Source organism: Carassius carassius, chromosome 12, assembly GCF_963082965.1.
Source record: "Carassius carassius chromosome 12, fCarCar2.1, whole genome shotgun sequence".
NCBI lineage: Eukaryota > Metazoa > Chordata > Actinopteri > Cypriniformes > Cyprinidae > Carassius > Carassius carassius.
The window spans coordinates 22553030-22559029 of NC_081766.1; positions in this window are offsets into that span (position 1 = coordinate 22553030).

A 6000-nucleotide genomic window follows, 5' to 3' on the forward strand; every position below is an offset into this window, starting at 1 on the left:
TGTTCACCGATAGAGTGGCAAAAACTCATTTTGAAAAAAGTGGTATCGGTGCATCCCTAGTTTAAATCCAGATTAAAGACCCATCTCTTTCTCCAGGCTATACACAGCACACTATCACACTTCTATAATTCAAATCCAAGGATTGTTATGCTCCATCAGTAAGGATAACCGGGACTGCTATAACCAGTACTTGTTAAGTAGAATGGCACTTATTTTTATATTAGTTACATATTTAGTGTCTCACACTTATAATGAGGTTGGAAATAGACTTTGCAGGACAGTGGGTCCCCAGAAGCAGGGTTGAAGACCTATGGTATAGAGGACATATACACTTATAATAAGTGCAATTGCACCATGCACATCACATTCTGTTACTCATTCATTCATGCTTTTCCACATACTGTACATTAATGTTGCACCTCTATGCCCCTCCTTTCTGAAATGCGTCGATTTTTACAAAGCTCATCATTCTGAAAAGCCAGGTGTATGCTGATTGGCCAGCTATCCAGAGTGTTGTGATTAGCTGAATACCTCAAGCATGTGACGGAAATGTTACGCCCCATAACATACTGTGATGACTTCTCCCGGCATGGCACAAAACCAATTAAACCCAGTGTGGACATAATTACTGATTATGACTTATACTGTGTTTTTATGCATTGCGTTGCATTTGTGATCGGAGAAATAACAAACAACAAGCACTGCTCTACTTTAAATATACTTCTTACTTCTTTAAATATAAAAAATTTACTTTTACAGGCTGTGAGTCAGAAGTGCTAGACTCTCCTTGCAAAGTTGTAATTGCCCCACTTTATAGAACGGGTTTGAGCAATTGTAGGCTACTCTGCAGGTTCAGGAAACGGTTCTCCATAAAAATGTGTCACTCACTGCAGGCTTGAGTGAGGATCGGTTGGCGGATTCGACCAAGGAGCAGCCAGGGGGTGAAAGCCGATCTGGCGATCCACAGTGCGAAGTTGATGTATTTCCGACCAGCACGGATCAGCCCCAGGCATGACGAAGTGGATATCATCCTCTTTTGGAAGGCCAAACCAAGTAGTTTCGCTTTCACAACGAAACACACAGCATCTCCACAACATGGCAGCGGTGGTGGCAACATAAATACTACAATAAGAATGAAAGTTAAGCCTTTTTTCCTTGCATGAAAATTTGGGCAGTTTTATGCAAATCTTCCCACATTGTGACATATGGGGGCATGTTTAAATGAGGCATTTTTGTAGGGCATGGACAAGTCTTAACTTTTATAAAGAATCTCTCTTTGGGTTTGAGACTTTAGTGTTTGCAACTGTACAGATCTTCTTAGAGGTTGTAACACTGCAAAGAGAAAGTACAAATTTATATTGTATCAAATGACCTCTTTAATGAACATGTACAATTGACAGTGACATCCTCACCTTATCTTATTCCAGAAAAGTCACTCACCCAATACTCACTTCTCACGTAATGAACTTTGGGGTTGGGGGAAGAGGTGTGCATTTTTTTTTGTTAATACAAAAATACTAATCGTAAATGTATTTAAATCTAAATTACATTTGACTTTTCCCACAAGCTTTAAAGTGGTAATATGATGCAATTTCAAGTTTTCCTTTCTCCTTGGAGTGTTACAAGTAGTTTGTGAATAGATAAGATCCCTTAAGTTGCAAAGACTAAAGTCTCAAACCCAAGAGTTATTCTTTATAAAACTCGTCCATGCCCTCCTAAAATGCCTCATTTAAACATGCCCCCACATGTCCAAATGTTCACACTTAGAAAGATGGCATAACTTTTATTCTCGCTGAAGTATTGCTGCTGCCGCCATGTTGTGGAGACACTGTGTGTTTCATTGTAAAAGCAAAAATACTTTGTTTTGCCTTCCAAGAGGGCACAACTAGGAAGAAAAAGAGGGAAATGTAGAGGCACACGTGACAGAAAGAGAGGAGGGAACAGTAAGCCAGGAGACAGAGGCTGGTGAGAAAGAGGAAAATGTAGAGGCACAAGCGTTTTCTATAGTTTTTACTATAACCGCTGTTCTTAATTATTCTGTAGAACAGACAGAGAAAAAGCCATCAGGTTGGGACAATTTAAGACATTTCAGTTTCTAATCCCAGATTATTATTAGGTGGAAAGAATTTTTTTGCGATACGCAACGCAACGCGTAAAAAGACAGCATAAGTCATTATCCGCAATTATGTCCCTGGATGAAACAAATGCCTCGTTTGTAATGTGTTTTATTGTTTTTGCCAGTGTTCCAATATGTTAAGTGGTGTAACATTTCTGTCACATGATTGAGACATTCAGCCAATCACATTTTCAGAGCGATGACCTTTGTAAAAAATTACACATTTCAGAAAGGTGGGGCATAGCGGAAAAACAAAAATGTACAGTATGTGGAAAGTAATGTGATTTTTGAACCATAAACCACATAAACATAATTCATTACACTAAATACACAAAATAATGTTCTTTTTAGCAACATCACATGACCCCTTAAAAATACAAAATAGTATTTTGTATTTCAAATACATATTTTAAATACGTGTATATGAAATACTGCCCATCCCTCAATATACTGCTCATCCCTCAAGTGAGTCAATATGCTCAGAAACCATAGCGGTGCCCCCGACAACAATTAACCAACCAATCAGAATCTCAGAATACCCTTTTCAGTAGGCTATTGGAGGCGGGACCATACCTTTTACAGCCAGAATGGCTACTCAACCATAATTGTATAGCAATATCATTAGGGTGGTTTGAATGTTGTGGATTTCACAACTTTAATTAACACTTTTAAAATAAATTGGTTAAAACAATTTATTAAAAATAGTAATTCTATGTAGATTATTTTTTCTTAAACTTTTATTTAATCCACTTGGATGCAATCTTAAATGTAATTTTGATGTTAAGAAAATACCTCTTAAGTTATACATTTTTTTATTTTTAAATCTAACTTTTTTTTAATTGGAATACTAAGTAATTCTGTTAATATTAATAGTTAATATTAATTAACTAAGTCAAGCTCAAACGTTGTTCAGGCAGAACATGGCATCAACCAATAAAATGTCTTCATTTGCACCAAAGCCCCACCCCCGGCTCTGCTCTCTCACATCTGCATATACAAGTGCACAAGTGAGTTTTGCAACAGGAGTACCGCAAAAGGGAGTAGCAAAAATCAAAGTGCTAGGATTTGAACTTGTACTGCCAGATCTGAGAGGACCAGAGCCCTGCAGAGTTTTGTTCCAACCCTACTCCAACTCACATACCATGTAGTTTTCACAGAAGACTGAAGGACTTGATTAGTTGGATCAGGTGTGATTAATTAGGGTTGAATCTAAACTCTACAGGACAGTGGGCCTCTAGGACCAGATTTGGACACTCCTTCCCCAGAGCAAGCAAATCCGGACATGCACGTTTCTCATAATGTGTTTCTAAGAATAAGAATAAACTAGAAATGAAACTAACTAAAGGAGAGTTGTGCTAAAGTTATAAAATAACACTACATGAACTAAAGTAGATGGGTGATGTAATAAGTTATAAAATGTTTAACTGAATTAGAGAAATTATAGAATTAGAATAAAAGAACACTAAAGTTATAAATAACACTTACTAGTAGAGGAATGATAGAATAAGTAAAAAAAATACATAACTAGAGGGGTGATGGATTATGTTATAAAATAACAACACTACAGAATGATAATAGAATAAGTTAGAATAACATTAAATAAAGTAAAATAAATTATAAAACAACAAACATACATAAAGTATAAGAAGTTATAAAATAACACATTTTGGTGGATTATTCTTGAATATTTAGACCTAATTGAAATGACCAGTAGATGGCTGCAGTGATCTACACAACCTGTTCTTTGACTCCAGACCTGAAACAGAGAATATGGAAGTAAAATAATGCCATATGTCTTTGAAACAAAAACCATGTTGAATAGCAACTGAAAAAAATAATGCACTGCATAAACTGTGCTTCCATTTTAATGCCTTGTATTTTCAGGGCTTGCATTTTTAGGTTCTGAAATTTAACATAGTTGTTTATTTAAGCTGTGAATAATTAAATTCAAAATATTTCACACACCGGGAACACTTCCCATAACACACGATGCACCTGCTACATTGTTAGAAGAATGTCATCTACAGTAATATTGGTCTGTTTCTCTCTTAATCTGAGGTCACCATAGTCACCAGATCCAGTCTGTATCCAGATCAGAGGGTCACTGCAGTCACCCGGATCCAGTACGTATCCAGACCAGATGGTGGATCAGCACCTAGAGAGGACCTCTGCCAGCCTGAATAGACACTTTTCCACTGTCGGGCCAGTGCGAGCCAGGCTCTTAAAATGGGCCAGGCGGGCTAATAGCCTCGGGCCAGTAGTACCAAGGCCAAAATAACGCTGCGTTTCCACAGTCTCCAACATGCCTTTTACACACCTCTCAGGAACAACGTCATGCAACCTCATCAGTTCACCAACAAAGAGAAGTTATCAGAAAACTAATGAGAAATAAATCACTGGAACATGCGCGATCACAAAACGAACATGATAACAGCGGCCTTTTGTTTGCATGCTTTGTTAAATATTTAAATTCAAAAGCATCGATGTTATACTATAAGGGATACATTGAGCATAATGAATTAATTTATCAGGCTTGAAAATTTGACACAGAAATAAATGTATTTCTATTTTATTTATTTTTAATGCTGAAGCGTTATGAAAATATCCTGTTTATTCAGTCGAGACTGTTTCTGTTTATTTGTAGTCACAGATTTAGAATGAATATAAATTTCTCTATTTTTATAAAAGCTCCTGAACAAAAAACATTATTATATTTTTATGACACAGGCTATGTGGAGCTAAACTCTCCAGACGAGACGTATGACAGATAAAATATGTTACTAAATGAATACACGATTGTGATAGAGAATAAGAAGCTGAGGTCTGATTTCTTCAAACTGTCACATTTACCATGTTTACTGTGGTAACGTTAATGCCGAGGGTGCACAGTCTTTTGCATCACTTATAAATATTTCTGCCTTTTATGGGGATTATAATCCACATCCGATCGGATCACATTATTTCAAACACTCGCTGCTGACTGAAAGTGAGTTTTGAGATCAAGTTATTTTAAAAAGTTTTTAATGCTGGTGTTACTTTTAGCTTTCTGAAATGATCCACGGTGCTGATGCTCTCCAGACGTGGAGAAACTCCGCCTTTGTTCATAACCACTCCTCTAGCCCCAGCTGGACTGCTTTGGCCCAAGGTTTTCATCGGGCCAAAAAATCCTGGCCATTGACCACGAGGTAGCCCAGACGAGGCACAATCAAGCCCCGGAAGTGACAGTGGAAATGCGGCTAATGTCAGTAGAGACCAGGACAATTAAATGAGCCCCAGAGACAGATCCACAGTCAAGACCTTGTCTCCTAGATGATCACCAGGAATAGACCATAGGAAACAGATGATTCTTCTGCACAATCTGACTTTGCTGCAGCCTGGAATTGAACTACTGGTTTCGTCTGGTCAGAGGAGAACTGGCCCCCTGACTGAGCCTGGCTTCTCCAAACGTTTTTCTCCATTCAGTCACCGATGGAGTTTGGGTTCCTTGCTGCTGTCGCCTCTGGTTTGCTTAGTTCAGTTGCTTTGTTACAATTTGTATCGTTAAAAGCAATATTTAAATAAAGGTGACTTGACTTGACACATTTTCCTAATAAAAAATTTAATAATTCATATTCACTTTCTAGGATTCACTTTCAAAATATTCAGTCTGTTTATAAATTTGATGTATAATATTCGACAGGCAAATTTCACTTTCCAAATTCACTTCCACAAATTGGAATAGCAGGAATAGCAGTAGAGCACCGATGCATGATAGTTGTTGTTCCTGTTCTCGTCCAGTTGGTATTTTCACGGTTATTCCTCGCCCACCTGGGATTCCTGCGCTGGGTTACTGCAGCTTGAGCGGTCTGGACGTTATTCATTTGGAGTTTATGCCATCGTCTTCC